Source organism: Rattus norvegicus, chromosome 6 (assembly GCF_021556685.1).
Source record: "Rattus norvegicus strain SHRSP/BbbUtx chromosome 6, alternate assembly SHRSP_T2T, whole genome shotgun sequence".
In the NCBI taxonomy this organism is placed as follows: domain Eukaryota; kingdom Metazoa; phylum Chordata; class Mammalia; order Rodentia; family Muridae; genus Rattus; species Rattus norvegicus.
In genome coordinates this window covers 105,242,139-105,258,936 of record NC_141539.1, presented here as the reverse complement: position 1 = coordinate 105,258,936, position 16,798 = coordinate 105,242,139, and the positions used below count along the sequence as shown (strand labels likewise).

At 46.5% G+C, this 16,798-nt stretch overlaps 1 long non-coding RNA gene across 2 annotated transcripts in view; it reads left to right on the top strand.

Annotated features, from left to right (window-relative positions):
• Positions 1 to 499: 499 nt before the first annotated feature.
• LOC148005342 (uncharacterized) overlaps positions 500 to 16,798 on the top strand; it is a 65,712-nt gene continuing 49,413 nt past the window's right edge. The window contains exons 1-2 of one of the 2 annotated variants that reach the window (XR_015622496.1): positions 500 to 1,817; positions 1,983 to 2,118. This is a non-coding gene — a long non-coding RNA (uncharacterized LOC148005342). The remainder of the gene's footprint in view (positions 1,818 to 1,982; positions 2,119 to 16,798) is intronic. The other variant, XR_015622497.1, reaches the window with a different exon arrangement.

The following is a 16,798-nucleotide window of genomic DNA, read 5'->3' as shown; positions in this document are numbered from 1 at the left end:
CACCACTTTTGTCTACTTCCTCTGGCAAGAAGAACCCATCTATGACCCCCATTCTGACTGAAGGAAGAGGGAAGTGGGACTAGGGGGTCAGGAGTCTCTCCAGCACTGACAATCAGAGATTCAGTCTTGGCATGGATTGCTAAGAGAGCCTTGTCCTCCCTTCTCCAGCTAGTAAGGGTCAGTGACCTGGGAGCAGAGCCACTACTGGGGGAGAAGCCAGCTAGGGAGGATAAAGTAGAGATGGGAGGAGTCTGGGTGGCTCCCTCCTCCTGGCGTTTCAGCCAAGTGGCTGAGCTGGAGAAGCAAAGCCGGTAACAGATAAGGGACTGGTTTTCCTGTGGCCTTGTTTATACAAGCTTAGGTTCTTGTTGGCTGGTTCCTGAGGGAGGTGGGGGAGGCCAGAAGGCAGTCTGGGGTTCCTGGATGAGGTTTGCATTCAGCTAGCCAAGGCCTCCAGGACTTATAGAACCCACCCCTCTTTGACCTCCAGACTTTAATACAGAAGAAGCTGGCTAGTTGAAGGCTTGAATGCTCAGTGTGGTGGGAGGGGATTCTTAACCAAGGAAATGGCTGGTAACTACACGTTTCCTGGCCTGTGGATCTGTTGGTCTCGAGGCAATTGAGAAAGGAGTTCCAGCCACAACAGAACTAGTGATAACATGTTTACACCAATTCAAGAATTCCTTGCCCTGTGTTTCCTCGCCTCTCTGAAACAGGCTGAGTCTGCAGTGTCCCGTGTCTGTGGACCTGGGAGGTTGTGAGAAGCCAGTAGTATGTGCTGTACTAAGGCTCAGCATGGAGTCATGGCAGAACAGATCCAGTCTGTCCCTTGTGGAGATTAAAGGCAGTGAAATTATTGTATGACTCATGGTCCAGTCAGGGCATGCCCTGAAAGTCTTGTGAGGGTCCTAACCTGGGGTAAGATCATTTAACAGGGTCAATATGGAAATGGAATTTGAAAGGTTGGCAGAACTACCACACTGTCACCTGGGGTCCAGTGAAAGAGCCTCCCAAGCAGGTGAAGAAGTGGGAGAAAGCAGAGGGGATAGCACAGGGTTGGGAGGAAGGAAGGCAAAAAGGAGACCTGGAGGTAGAGAAGGGCATCAGTAATAGACTACTTAGAACAGGAGATGAGGGACCCCAGGGGACTGACTGTTCTCTCAACACAAGTGGGGAACTCTTCTCATTCGGGGAATGCAGGGGCTTGTGTTCCTCACCTGGTGGTCCTTCCTTGCCACAGCTTAGCAATTGGTGTGTTCTGTGGCTGGGGGTTTGAATGGGTCCATAATGGCAATGGCTTAGAGATGATGTCCTGGGAGATGTACATCTCAGGAGCAGGATGGATGAGAGGCAAGCTGAGCATGGAGAGGCAGTCCATCAGGCAGGGTGCTGCTCCAGACACCCTGCATCTGCCCACAGTTCCTGTCCTACCCTCTAGGGTGCAGTAGGAAAGGTACTAGAACCTCCCAGCCAGCTGACTCAACCCTTCCGTGTCCATACGATCATCCTCAGGACTGACCAGCTTCCTTCCCTCTGTCTTCCCTCCCATCCTCCTTCCCACTGAATTCAACAGCTTTCATCCTCGTTCTTTATTGACACTCGACACCCGCACACAGTAGGTCCCTTCATTGGGTTAGGCGTTGAGAATAATGGGTCAAGGCATGCTATCAGACTGTTGGGGTTAAACCCCCTAGCTTATTGAACTACGGCAAACGTCTTCATCTCTGTCCCGCACCCTCGAAGCAGGTTAACAGTGACAGTTGTACAGTCTGTTGGTGGATTCCGTGGGAACACTCTTATATGGGCTTTGGTGCATGGTAAGTGGTCCATGGATATTAGCTGCTGCTGTTTATGTGCATGTGCTGTTTATGTTCACTCTGGGAAGAGAGATTGCTGATAACATTTCTTTTTGAGAAAATAATGCAACAATGAAAAGATTGCCGCCCCAATAGCAAGTCTTGATTTTTCCTATCCATTTCCAGCACTTACAGAGATCCTAATCTCAGAATCCAGAGTCCGGAGAACTTTGTTTGCTTTGATCTTCTCCACTAAACCTGCTGTGTGTAGACTCAGCAGATGACTGTGAATGTGGGATCCACCCTCACAGCCAAGCTGAGGGTAAGAGCCCTGGATTTATATTTCTCCTCACTCCTCTATGCCTTGCCTGATGTAGATCTAGGAACCTGTTTCTCCTCATCTGTTAAATGGGAGTAGTAGTGTGAATATGGGCAGAGAGCCCAGCACATAATAGAGGATTAGGAAATGCTAGTTCCCAGCTCCTCCCTAGGATTTAGTATGGGGTGCAGAGAATGGGAGGAACCCAGGGATGGGGGACATCAAGCTGGCCCAAGGCCACCTACCTCCCACTTCCTCACAGTGATGTCCCCCCAGGACACCTAGTGAACTGGAGACTCCATTCTCTATAGAGACCTGGGCTAGCCAGGCGGTGGTCTATTTTTCTGATACTTCAGTGAGAAAGGAGGGGTTGTGCGAACCGCCATAGTTTTATGAAGGATGGGAGCTGAGAAACGCCTGACCTAGGAGCTAAGGAGGGGGGCTCTGTTGTTGGGATGGTCTGATATCTTGTTGGAGAGAGGGACCATGGGCTCATGTGGGTAGGGTGAGCCAGGGACTGACAGGTTCACAAAGAGTTCAGAAAGAGCCAGGCACTGGGAGAGAGGCCTGATGATTAAGGGGAACTCATTAAAGCAGGCTGGTGGGAGCTTCCTGGCTAACCTGGCCGAGTTACCTAAGTAACTTCCCTCTACTCCTTGCCCCCTACAGTCGGCCTCTATCAAATGCCAGGGGAACATTATATTAATAACAAGCAATTGGCTGGGCTTGGAGAGCATTTGAGGAACCGGGGCACTTTAAAATAGTGTTTTAATTTTATATGTATGAATGTCTGCCTGAACATATATCTGTGTACCACATGCATGTAGTGTCAGTAGAGGCCAGAAGTGGGTATCGGAGCCCCTGGAACTGGATTTATAGACAGTTGTAAACCTTTGTGGGGGCACAGGGAATTAAACCTCGTCTTCTGGAAGAGCAGCCGGTGCTCTTAACGGCTAAGCCATCTCACTAGCCCCAGTCCATTGTCTACTTCTAACTTCACAAGGAGGCAGCGTAAGAGAGGCAACAGTGCGGTTTCACTGGTAACAAGACTGAGACTTGAAAGGCTGAGGCGTGGCAGGTGTCATTTCTTCTGTCAAAGAGCCTACAGGTGATGGGTGATTGGGAATCACGGAGTTTTCTCCATTATCGGTGCCATTGTAATTTTATTTTCTACATTTATAAGTTATTTATATTTATTTGAATGTATTTATTATAATTATTGTTGTTATTATTTTTATGAATCATTGATGCCCTTGATTTCTCTATGCAACTGAGGCTGTTCTTGAACTTCCGACCGCCTTTCCTCCAGTTCTTGGGTGCTGGCACTGTTTGCATGTGTCATGTGCTACTTCTCTTGACTTTTTGTTTGCATTGATTGATTGATTGATTGATTGTCAGACTCTTGCTCTGTAGCCCAGGCTGGCCTAGAACCCACCATGTAGCCCAGTCTAGCTTTGAATTTGCTTCAGTCATCCTGCCTTAGACCCCCGATTGCTAGGATTATAGGTGCTGGCCACCTTGCCTGGCATCCATTATACTTTTTAAAAATAGAAGTTTGGGGGTTGGGGATTTAGCTCAGTGGTAGAGCGCTTACCTAGCAAGTGCAAGGCCCTGGGTTCAGTCCCCAGCTCCAAAAAAAAAAAAAAAAAAATAGGTTTGGCTTTATTCCTTTGTAGATCCATTGGTTTTGCTTTTTCACTCTTTCCATGTGATGGAGCACCCCTGGGTGCTAGAGCCCCTCTGAGGAAGGGCAGGGAAGCAAACGGAGCCTGGATGGAGGGCATAAGACAGGGCCGTAGGAGTTAGAGTCAATCATTAACGGGTGACTAAGGGAAGTTTATGAGATCACGATGTCTGGGCATCAGCTGTCACTGACAGGACTGGGGCCTCTCAGCTCTGGAGTCTGTATCTAAGAGATCACGCTGGTGAACAGTGAGCATGGCCCTGGGAAGACAGCCCTTCCACCCTGGCGCATTTAGAAATGGACGACACTCATTTTTCCATACCCCCAGCCCCCTGACTTGACATTCCAATCACCTCTGTTGACTTTCTGTGTACAGATTGGTGGAGCAAACATTTCCCAAATTCCTGGAAACCCGTCTAGCTCTGCCAGTACCAAACAGCAGCCGTGAATCTCCCAGGTCCTGCTGCTGGGTCAAGGCTCATCCTCTGTTACACTATCGAGTTGCTCCTCAGGAACTCTTCAGCTCATTCTCTGAAAAGTGAGGCCTGGGGGCTTGTCTGGGTGGGGTTGAATGAGAGGCCAATGAGTAGGCTTCAGCCATAGAGGCCAGCAGAGGGAAAGGGCCCGGAGAAACTCAGGAGGGTAGGGTAGGTTGGTGAGGAGGGAGTCAGGGCACCAGGCTCATTGTTAGGCTTTCTTTCCAGTTTATTTTAGAAAAGGTTCCCAGGATTCTAGGGCCAGCCTCTGAGGAGACTGGAGTCAGCTACTCCTCTTGCCCTGTAGGCTTGTGGGTCGTATGGTTTGCTGAGGTAGTGGGGTCCCTGCTGTGGAGGCTGATAGCCAACAGAACCTGTCCTAGGTCAACCTGAGCTCTCCTAGATCACAGTATCTTTGTGACCTGATGTTTAGATCCCAGCATGGAAGAAACAGGCAGAAACCACAGCCAGCCAGTGGTGTTTAGAGTGGTCTGCAATGCTGTAAGGTAGCAAAGAGGGAGGGGGCACAGCAGGCAATGGTATAGTGGTCAAAATATTTTTTCTGTGATCTATGTGGTCTTTCTCAATGGGCTACTATCTTTACTGACTGAACTATCTCCATAGCTTGGGGCATTGCCTTTCTTTAAACAGATATAAAAATCCAACTCCAGCCCAGTTGCTTCAGGAGACCCCGGGACTAATCCTTCCTTCCATGGAGTGGAGAGCACATATCTCCTGGCAGATAACTGGGTCTGTTTCGATTCTTCTTCTTCTTCAGTGTTGGTGACTCCATTTCCCTCTGTGACTTAGGGTCTCCGGCTTGAAAAGAAGGGTCTCTTGGTCCACCTTTTCCCCTTGAGCTTGTGAGGATGCTGCTGGGATACGTAAAGTCATGTCTGTCACAGTGCTGTGTGAAAGAGGCCCCAGGAATATGCCAGCTTCTTTAATTGGTTGTAGATATTTAAGGTTCAAGGATATTTCACATGAGGTCCAACTATGCCAATCCCAGATGGGACATGGTTAGGCCAGACCCGACTAGTCAGGAAGCCAGAAGAACAAGTGAACTTCCTTTTTATTTAAATCTTAACAATAGTACATGTTCAGAAACAGAATCGCCAGCTCTTAAGAGGCGATTCACATCTCTTATCCGGTAGCCAAGGTGCTAGCGAGGACATTGGTTTCTGACCATTGAGTTTTCTTGGGAAATATCATTAGATCTACAGAGGCCACACTTGTTGAGAAATGTGACTGTACAGCCATTTGCTCTCTGACCTCCTCCACAAGCTTAGTGTCCCCTGAAGGGGAGGGGTCACTGGTGGGGAAGCTTAAGAAAGGAGCTTAAGCAGCTGGAGGCCAAAGCCTTGACCATAGAGTCTAAAGGTCCATTCATCTGCGTGACCCAAGAAAGGCATAAAAGGATTGTGTCTCAGTTTCTCTCTCTGTAAAACCTGTGACACAGTAATCACGAGTTCTTTATGTCATCATTGGGAGAACCAAACATGATCTAGATGGAGTGTTAATGGCCTCAGGGGAACGTCCAGTACCTGAACAAATGGAAGAAGATGGGACGTAAGGGTAGGCCAAGAGGACGGGGAACATGGCATGAACTTTCCTAAACACAGCTCTGGGTGAAGGTCCCCTCAAGCATGGACTCAATCACTCGGCTGATGACATCAGGCCAGGATGTTTGGCCCAGGCAGCGGCATTCTTTGCATTTCGAGAATAGAAGTTTCTAAGTTAGAACACATTCCCAGAGGAATAAGCCTTCCTTCCCCTAGAGCCTACAAACTACTCAACTGTGGATGCCCAGGGCCCAGAGTCCTTAGAGACCGGTGTGAGGGGCAAGGGTTTTTTCTGTGGTCAGTGCCCAATGCTAAACCTGAATCTTCTGATCTCTCGAAAGCTATGAGGTACACAGCTCATTTGTGTTCAGAACACATTTTTTTTCTGGATAGAATTTTTGACTGTCCAGGAACTTATTCTGTAGACCAGGCTGGCCTCAAACTCAGAGATCCGCCTGCCTCTGCCTCCCAAGTGCTGGGATTAAAAGTATGTGCCACCACCGCCTGGCTTCAGAATACTTTTCTTGACCAACCATCTTCAGTAAGGACAAGAGCTGCAGACAACAGGCTTATGGTACTTCTAGCTCTGTGAACTTGAACGTGTCATTCGAACTCCCAGAGCCATGGCTTGCTCAGATGGAGAGGGGAGTGGTTGTGAAGATGACAGCAAGGGACACTGAGACACCCAAGTGCATTTCATTTGTGCTGGCAGGTAGACAGAGAAAAGCCACCTCTGCCAAGGGACAGGCAGGGACAACTCACCACCTGGAGTGGCAGAGATAGATTCCAGGATCCTCTCCATTCTAAACATGGCCTTTGGGTGCTTGGGTAAGGGTAAACAGAAGCATCAACTTGGGGCATCAGTGGGGCAAAACCTGAGTCCAGTTCCCAGTTATACTCTTCAATAGCCTTAACACTTTACATTTATTGGTTGGAGTGTGTGTAGGGGAGCACATGTAGAGGTCAGAAGACAGTTTATGAGAATTGGGTCCTCCACCATGTGGGCCCAGGTCAACATGGCTCAGGTCAACAGTCTTGGTGGCTGCTGAGCCAGCTGAGAGCTATTGAGCTGATTCTTCAATAACTTTTCGGTGCCATTGTAAGAGAGATGGATCTGAAACTTCAGTTTACTAGAAGTCCAGCAGACCTTATCCCTGTTCCTGGCAGGAGGGATAAATGAGAATTAATTAGTAAACTAAGACTGTCATTATTATTAACTTAATACTTTTTTTTTAAAAGGGGGAATCTAGCTTGCTCCAATATATGGTGCGAGCCGTCTGCTAGCCCACCAAGTTTGATGGGAGAGCTTGGGGACTTTTTCCACATGCAAGTTTACATCACAGTGGATTAGGTGCAGTGGTGGAAGGCCTTGTGGCCAGGCGAGGATGGATTCTGGTGGAGGCCTTTGCATTCTTAAGATGAAATGCAGAGATGTCCTCTCAGGGGAAGAGTTATGGTACAAGAAAGTGCCAACTCCCAGCTCCCACCTTCGAAAGGCTCAGGCAGCACAATGTGAATCTGCAGACATGGTTACCTAACAGGTCCCCTCTGTGGTTCTGAGGGTCCAGCTAATGTGGTGACATGGAGGGTGCAGTGAACAGGTCACATAAGTGGACAAGGGCATGGGACACACATACTCACTCATATGTACTTCTGGGGTGTATATAGAATGGATCTATTACTCAGGAAGATGGATGATCCCTTCCCCCTTTCCCCTCCCCCCTCCCACTTCATGCTGCTCTTCAATGGTCCCTACACACAAAGCCAGGCAGACCGAGGCTAAACTGTGAGTTCGTAAAGAAGAGTTTAATGTGTCTAAAATGTGCCGGTTGTGAGGATCTACAGTTTCTACTCTGAAATTCACTCTTGCTGACTTGGCTTCTGCTTTATTAGTTGATCTTACTTTCCGTATGCAGAGTTCTTAGGTGCCTTAGTCCTTTCAAAACTAAGAAGCACAAAGATCAGGGCGGCAGTACTTAGACTCAAGTGACTGGCTCTGCAGCTCACTAGCTGGGTAACTTAATCTCTCTTTCTCCATCTTTGGCATGTGTATGTTTGTTTAGCTCTCTCTCTCTCTCTCTCTCTCTCTCTCTCTCTCTCTCTCTGTATGTGTGTGTGCACTTGTACACACAAGCTCATGTGTACATGCAATGTCTCTTGATGAACAGCGAGTTTCCTGACTGTAGCTAGTCTGACTGGTCAGCTTGCTCCTGGAATCCTTTGTCTCTGTCTTCTGAGCACTGGAAGAGCAGGTTGTCATGCTCGTCTGCATGGGTTCTGGGGCTCTGAACTCCGGTCCTTATACTTGTATGTCGAGTGTTTTACCTGCTGAGCCATCTCCCAACCCGTACTTCAGTTTTCTTTGTAGAATGGAGGGTGATACCGCCCCATAGCCTCGGTTTGAGGGTCAGGTTACTGCTTATGGAGCTTTTAGATGAATGCCTAGCACATGGTGGGTGCTGAGCGCGGCAGGTGGCTTTAGGTTACTGGTGTCTCTGGGTCATCTCCTTTCTCCTGAGTCATTTTAGCTTGCCGTCTATGCACAGTGCACTGGTGTAACTTGACATTCTATTTTGTGGTTCTCCCTGACCCCTTGACAGCTCATAGATTCCATATGTATAGAAGCTGTCCTGACCTGAGTGCATGATAGGTCCCTGAACCAATTTCCTATATGGAGGTACCTAAACCCATCTGCTGTGTGGCTGTTCTTGGAGAGATGGGTCCTCTTAGGCAGGTGTGCCCAATCCTACCTACCTGTGCACACATCCTTGTGTACCTGCCTTCAACTGTGTCACTGTGAATAGAACTCTTCCTGTGCCACATGAAGCAGAGGTTCTCTGGAGAACAGCTGGGGTGTTTTTTTGGTTGTGGTTGGTGTTTGGTAAGCCTTGGGGTGTCTGTGACTATCTGACACTCTCATTCTGCATGGTAGGTAGGCCAGAGCCCTATTTGTCTACATATAGGGCTGTATATGTCTATAAAGGATATGTACCTGACCATCTTCTCATTCCTTTCTTACTTTATTATAACCTGTCATTAATAAAGATAGAAAATAGAGAAAGCATGAATAGAAATACGGGTCAGATTTTGGCAGCAGCTATCTTCCTGAAACCTGAGTGGACCGTGCTCCTAAATGTGTGTGTAGGTATGACATACGTTTACCAAGGATCTTCAAAGGTTCACATCTTGGATATCATCAGATTGGGTCTTGAAAACCATCTGTCTTAGTTAGGGTTTCATTGCTGTTAAGAGATATCATGACCAAAGCGACTTTTATTATAAGGGACAACATTTAATTGGGGCTGGCTTACAGTTTCAGAGGTTCAGTCCATTATCATCATGGCAGGAAACATGGCAGTGTCCAGGCAGACATGGTGATGGAGAAGGAGCTGAGAGTCTACATCTTGATCTAAAGACACCCAGGAAGAGTGTCTTTCTCTTCTTCCATGAGCATAGCTCAAGCATCGGACCTCAAAGTCCACCCCTATAGTGACACACTTTCTCCAAGAAGGCCACACCTCCTAACCATGTCACTCCCTGTGGGCCAAGCACTCAAACACATGAGGCTATGGGAGTCAAACCTATTCAAATCACTACACCATTCTAAGGACATGCTATAGAATTTGCAAGACTGCTTTCTGCACAAAGATGTCTGCTGAGAAGCTGTTTATGCAATGCCAGGAACACGGCAGTGTCCAGCATTCAGATAAAGTTGTACTGAAATTATAGGCATGTTAGTTCTGTCAGCTTTCATCCTTTTATAGGTTTGTGAGCAGCTTGAAAAGTTAGGAGAATGAAGATTCCCAGCCTCTGCCACGAGCAATTCTGATTTAATGGGTCTGGGATGGGGTCCAGAAATCCTTATTTTCAACATGCCCTATATGACTCCACTACAGATGTTCTGTAGATCAACATTTGGAAAACTGATAAACTTGATGGGATTTTGCCATCATTTAAAACGATGTTTATAGAAAGATTACAATAGTGTGGAGGAATGTTTTATAAATAAAAAAGTATGTAAAATTGTATATGTTACTCTGTATCCAATTATGAAATAGTTATATAAAGCAAAGTAAAAATATACAAAAGGGTAAACAGAGGTGGCCTCAGGGTGGTTGATAAATGGAGATTTTTTTCTCTACATTCTCCAAAATTTCCAAAAGTAAATAAAAAAATAGAAAAAGCCCAAATCCATAGGGCTGGAAAAATTGCTTAGTCAATAACGTGCTTGCATGAAGCCAAGAATTCAACCCCCAGAACCCACATGGAAGGTGGAAACGTGTCCCTGGGACAGGCTAGCCAGCTAACCTATTCAAAGTGACCCTGTGACAAAACAAAACAAAACAAAAAAACCCCAAACAAACAAGATGGATGATGTCTGGAGAAGGACTCCTGAGTCAGACTTCTGCTCTGCATATACATGTGTACATACATGTATACACACACCGCACACACATACACACACACCACACACAGACACACACATACACAAGCACACAATACACATACCACACACATAAACACACACACACGCGCACACACACACACACACCCCACATAATAAACTGGGTGTAGTGGTAAATACCTGTTACTGCTTGGAAGCTGGAGGCAGGAGGATCAGAACTTCAAGGTCAATCACAGCACAAGTTCGAGCCAGTCTGGGCTCCATGAATCTCTGTTTGAAAAGAAAACAAAAGCCATTTGAAAACACATATTGTTCTTGCAGCAAATTAAAGGATGTTTTGTTACCTTATTTCCTGGATTTATATGGGGCAGTTCATTCTCTTTGTAAATAATCTGAAAGTAGCCAATGTTGGGACATCTTCAGTTGGGCTCCGAGTCCCCACGGGAATGCTCCTGCATGCAGCTGCACCCCAGACATTCCCTAAGCTTTCTGGAGTTCTAGAAGGGCACAACCATCCCTTTTGTTCTCAACCAGATAAAAAGAATTCTTAGGGGTTTATAGCTTAGCAGCAAAATGTGAACTTTAGATACAACTCGTATAGGGTGGGGAGACTTGGCCTTAAGTTGGACATAAGAAAAACAAAACCATTTTCTGAAAGGATTGCAGGAGTCACCATGTAAAGTTCACTGTAGCCTAAAAAGCAGAGATGCGTTTCTGTGGGGGCAGAGGTCTGGGGTGAGAAGTCAGCACCCTGTCTTTTATCTGCCAACTGTGAGGTCATCTTGCCTTGGCGAGTGCATGGCTGTCTTCTGCATGCCTTCATTCTGTAAAGGGTAATATTTAATCTCTTCTTAGGAGGATACTATTTCTTGATCAAGACTTCATCTTGATTATCCCATTAAAGCTACTCTCAGTCAGGAAACCGTTCCATGTGCTAGCATGAGGACCTGAGTTTGGATCTCCAGCACTTACAAAAGAAGTGGGTCATGGCGGCCAGTGTCTGTAATCCCAACTGCAGGGTCGGGAGAGGGGCTTGGTGCCAGGAGGGGTGGGACAGAAGAGTACAGAAACAGGAGAATCTGGCTGCTTGTTGGCCAATCAGACTGGCCAATCAGGGTAGGCAATTGGGGAGGTCCAGATTTAGTGAGAGACCCTACCTCAAAAAAATAAGGTGGAGAAGAAGAAGGAAGCCACCTCACATTGACCTCTGGCCTCTACATGTTTGCCCTGTCACATGTCCATGTACATGCATATACCATATAAACACATAAATGATCTTCTCTCTAAATAGGTATGTGTGCCTGTGTATATGTGTGGTGTGATGCTTATACTGTGTATGTGTGTGTTGTATATTGTGTATATGTTTATGTATGTGTTGTGTTTGGGTGTATGTGTATGGTGTGTATGGTGTGCCTGTATGTGGTTTCTGTGTGCATATGTGTATGTGTGTGGAGGTTGATGTCAAGAATCTTCCTCTGTCACTGTTCTTGTTCCTTTGAGGCAGGGTCTGTTGATCAATCCCAGAACTCCCTGGTTCATTTGGTCTCACTACTTAGCTTGCTTCAGGGGTGCCCTGTCTCTGCCTTCTGAGATTGGAATAATAAGAAGACTGTTGTACCCTCTGGTGTTTATGTGGGTTTTGGGGACCCAAACTCATGTCCCTTTACTTGTGGGGGAAGTGCTTTGACCTCTGACCTGTCTCCCCAGACCTATTTTATTTCTTGACACAGTGTCTTATGAATCCCAGGCTGGCCCCAAACTTGCTATTTAGCCAGTCCTTGAACTAATTGCTTTAAACAGTTGTACACTTTCCTGTAGTACATACATATGGTACGTCACTTAATTATTCTCTCACTAATTGGTATTTATGTTACTTCTGCTTCTCAGACTATGATAAACATGAGCATAATGAATACATCTGCTTATTTGCCTTTGAGAGCTTGTGTGAATAGATTTCTGCAAAATAAATTTTTATGCCCAAAATAACCAGGACAAAGGGAATGTCTATATATTTAAAATATTGATAAATTTTGTAAACTGCTCTAAAAAGTGACTGTTAGCTTGCCCGGTTATATGTCCGTCATTTTTAATTTATTACAGTGCTAAGTAAGACCTGTCACTTAGAGCTCAGGAGAGGGCACAGAGGGACAAAGAAATTTCTGTGCTTGTCATGGGAGATGTGAATTTTATGACCCTCCCCTTCCCTGAGGTCCAGGCTCTCCAGGATATCCTCTGATGTGTGGGCAACTCCTTGCTGAGGCCACACCCTAGTCAAGAACCCTAGGGCCAGAGTAACCACTTTAGAGCCCATCCATTCATGCAGTCATTGTTCATTCATCTAGTAGGACTACGCTCTGAGGCCTAGCTATGCTCAAAGATGAATACACAAATAAGAAGAGGTGAGGAACTAAGTTTGGAGGGTTTTGAATACTAAATCGGGGATTTCCCCCATTAGGGAACAATTTCTTTGGTTACCCAAAAAGAATTGGGTAAATGAGGCAGAAACATCAGTGAAATAAGACAATGAGTGAACCACAAACCTTCTTACGTCATCAACCATTTCCTTATTAAAAATGTTTTTAAAATAATATGCAAGTTTAACTACCTCCCCTCCCAGGAAAATGGTCAATTTTCCCTTCCCTCGGTTTATTACAGGTTGTATTATATCAGAATTGTAAGGTCTTCTTATAAAGTAATAAAATGTAAATGTGGCCTTTAGGTATGCTAATGCCTTAGGTCGGGTTGGACACCAATTTCCCAGCCAGCTCTGCTCTGAGGGGCCTAAAGGAGGCTATGAGAACCCAGTGGGCATAGGGAGGAGAGGGGCGACACAAGTTCCCTAGTTTGAGAGAGTTGGGATTCCCCAGAGGAGCAGCTTAGCCTTGCACTTGTTACTAAAAAGACTGGAGTAGAAAATACTAGTCTTGCTCCCAGGTCCACTGAAGTGCACAGTATGTAACATTTGAACAAAAAAAGTATGCTTGGTTCCCAGGAAGAAATTTAGAATAGGAGTGAGATAAATAAGGGAGACTTTCAGGCTTGAGGCATTCTAGAAGGGAGTTATAGAACACATAGTAGGTGTTTTAGGCGGGAGAATAGTTTAATTGTGTGAGCAGCATTGCCAGTGTAAACTTAATTTCTTTTGTAAGTCTGAAATACATGATATTGTGGTCTCTTCCCTTCCCACCACTTTGGAGTCAAACCTAACTTGGCAATCACACTCGACCCAACTGGAGAGGTGACCTGCGGTCTGCACTGAGCGCCTCTCACAGGACAGGAATGTCAGGCAAGGGCCTGACCTAAGAGGTAGGTGTGTGTGTGCGTGCATGCGTGCGTGCGTGTGTGTGTGTGTGTGTGTGTGTGTGTGTGTGTGTGTCTGTGTGTCTGTCTGTGTCTGTGTATACTCTTGATTTGTGGCCCCCAAGGAGTTAGAATGAGAGAATGTTAACTTGTATTTTGGGGAGATCTCAGTGTATATATATACACTCCCCAAAATAAACGAAGTTGTCATTAAGACCGAACCTAAAATCACACTGTCTGGGTAACAGCATCAAAGTAATGTCCTTGGTGAGAATGGCTTTAAAATCAAGATGCAAGGTCAGCACAGCGATGTATACCTTTAATTTAATACTTGAGGGGCAGAATCAGGAGGGACTCTGTGAGCTCAAGGCCAGTCTGGTATACACAGCCAGTTCCAAGCCAGCTATGGCTACACAGTGAGACCTTGTCTCAAAATAAATACATAGACATCCAAAACCCAGGACAAAGTCAAAATCCCCCATAAGCAACAAAACAAAGCCACGAGACAACAATAAATAAATGTTCAAGATGAAAGTCAAATGGGAGAGGCTCAAGGTGGGGGAAGCTGGAGGAAAGGTGGGATTGAACCGGAAGTGGGCATAGATAGTGGCAGAGTGACTTTTCAGATCAGGTAGATGGCCAGGGCTAGGGGCTAGAGAGGGCCCAAACTTCTCAGGGAGTGCAAACTCCAGGAGAGGAGGCTTCAGTTTGGGCATCACAGCTGGGCTCCCTAACCTGGCCTTTAACCTGCCCTGGTTTTCAGCCATTCATTCCCCTTTCTGCCAAAAGAGGAAGAGCCCCAGAAGAAGAAAGATCCCCTTCGCCCACTCGGTGTGGCAGGAAGAGGAACATGGATGTGATTTGGATTTTTTAAAAAAGAAATCTTGTTTTGGTGTGGCCCAATGTAGTTTTTCGCTTGCTGGTTTGACTGCAACCACAAGTGGCTGCACCTCTGAGGGGACTCTTGGCAGGGACCTCTGAGGGCGGGGTTTCCCCCTCCCCAGCCTTGTGACTCCTCGGGTGCCTCCAGTTATCTCCAGAGTGACTTCTCCAGGCAAAACTGAAGTTATCTGACACAAACATTCACCAAAAGCAAGCCCATGGGGAGAAGAAGGCTACAAAGAGCAAGCAATTTTCTTCAGAGACTGGAGGGCAAAGGCAGAAACCATCTTTTAAAAATGTACCAGTATTTTAGTCAGATGGTGGTGTCTCATGCCTTTAATCGAAGCACTTGGGAGGCAGAGGCAGGCAGATCTCTGAGTTTGAGGCCAGCCTGATCTACAGAGCAAGTTCTAAGACAGCCAGGACTATGTAGAGAAGCCCTGTTTCTAAAACAAAACAAAACAAAACACAACACAACACAACACAACATCAGCCTTCTAAAAACATGGGCCGAATTCTGTTCTAGTCTTGGCTCTTTCTTGGTTCATCTTCTCAGTCTTTAGACCTCTCCCCCTCCTTCTCTCTCCCCCTTTCTCTCACTTTCTCTATCCCTCCATGAATTAGTGGCTCTCCCACTTCTCTTCCCCCCCTCCCCCCCAAGCCCTTCTTCCCATGTGACCTTCTTACTTTTGAGCATGCTTGTGACCTACCGAGTTTAATTAGGGTTGTTTGTATCTGTATGGGTGTGTGTGTGTGTGTGTGTGTGTGTGTGTGTGTGTGTGTGTGTGTGTGTGTGTGTGATTTACTGAAACATGGGTAACTTATCAGTGGCTCCATTACTGAAGAAAGCGACATCCTCATCTCCAGAGGTCATTAACTGTCAGGAGTCCCTCAGCGAGAGGTGGGGCCTCATGAAGTCCATTCGAGATGAAAACTTGATGGACCCAGTGTTGTGCAGGTCTTATATAGTTGCCATAGCTAAGGTTGAGTTCATGAGTCTACTCTCCATGTCATGTCCAAAAGATGTCTTTTTGTGGCGCACCCCCCCCCCCCCTTCCTCCGATCCCTACGCTCTTTTCAGCCCCTCTTTTGAGATATTTGCTGCCATGTTTGGGGTCAATCTTTCTTCTGTTACTTTTGGCTTCTCTTGAAGTCCCAGTGTAGTGGGGCTGAAGATGGCGCTGCCAAGGTTGTCGAGAGGACTATCAGGCATGGCGGTGAGAGGATGCTGCTGTCTGCTCGTCACCCAGAGCAGAAAGTCTGCCTTCCTACCGGCTTTGATCCTGTTGTACTGGTGGAGAGGACCTGCTGTATACCAAGGCTCTTTATTCCCATACTTCTCTGCTCTAGGCCATTCGAGTACAGCCCAAACTTCAGTAGCAAAGAAGTGCTAAGTTTCAGGAGCATGAACAACGACACTTGCTTTCTTCTGATGATAATGGATAAAATATCTTCCCTTTGATGGCGGTGTTACCCTGAAGGTGTCATCAGAGGGTGGGAGCATGAACAGAGAGGGATTAAAGTATCTCTTACCTGATTGGCTCAGGATCACTTGCAGTTCATTGGTCAGAGTCATTCAGCCACTCCTCCTCTGACTGCGAAGCACTCTGGGAAATTCAGGGGCTTCCACCGATTTTTAGTGGGTGCATGCAGGAGGGCCCTGCCTCTGAGATGGATGGTCGAACCTATCTCTGAGAAGGCTCTACTCTAGCGTTCCAGGACTGTGTGAGCCAAGGGCTTGACAGCTGGCGACCCTAGGCAGATGATAGTGTCCCAGTCTTAAATAGCAATTTTATTTCCCCTTTCCTTCTCAAACCCTCTCTGAATTCTTTTCCTTCTGTAGCACCCCCTTGAGTCCCAAATATTTCCAGCCTGTGAGATCAAATAGCCTCAAAAGACACCAGATCAATGCAAACTTTTTACTTTCTGAAAGAAAGGAACTTTTCTTGGAGCAGGACAGAAATGAAGTGTTGGCAGCCAGGCCACTGCAGACTGGGACCACCTGGGACCACCGGTAGCTGTGGCGTCTCTACAAGTAAGGTAGAAACAATTCTAAAAGATTTCCCTCATTTGATTTCTTCTTCCTTCTTTGTTTCTATCCCATTTCCAACTGTGCCGAGATCCACATTAATCCCTAATATCTCTCTCTCTCTCTCTCTCTCTCTCTCTCTCTCTCTCTCTCTCTCTCTCTCTCTCTCTCTCTCTCTCTCTCTCTCTCTCTCTCTCTCTCTCTCTCTCTCTGCAGCTGGGCACAGTGTACACCTCTGTGATCTCAGGAAAGTGGCAGGATGAAGCAGAAAGATCATGAGCTCGAGGCCAGCCTGGGTGACTTAGACCCTCTCTCCAGATAGAAGTATGAAGGAATAGAGTACCC